Source organism: Dipodomys ordii, unplaced genomic scaffold (assembly GCF_000151885.1).
Source record: "Dipodomys ordii isolate 6190 unplaced genomic scaffold, Dord_2.0 Scaffold22, whole genome shotgun sequence".
NCBI lineage: Eukaryota > Metazoa > Chordata > Mammalia > Rodentia > Heteromyidae > Dipodomys > Dipodomys ordii.
In genome coordinates this window covers 1978002-1978234 of record NW_012267238.1, presented here as the reverse complement: position 1 = coordinate 1978234, position 233 = coordinate 1978002, and positions in this window count along the sequence as shown.

Below are 233 nucleotides of genomic sequence, written 5' to 3'. Positions count from 1 at the left end.
GTAGCTAGGATTACAGGTCACTAGCACCCACTGTTTATTACTATTTTTTATTAGCAAAATTTAATAATTTAAGTGGGTTTCATTGTAATAATTTCATAGATATACTGTACTTTTTTTTTTGGTTCCGGTCGTGGGGCCTGCACTCTGGGCCTGGGCGCTGTCCCTCAACTCTTCAGCTCAAGGCTAGGACTCTACCACTTGAGCCACAGCGCCACTTCCGGCTTTTTTCTTTT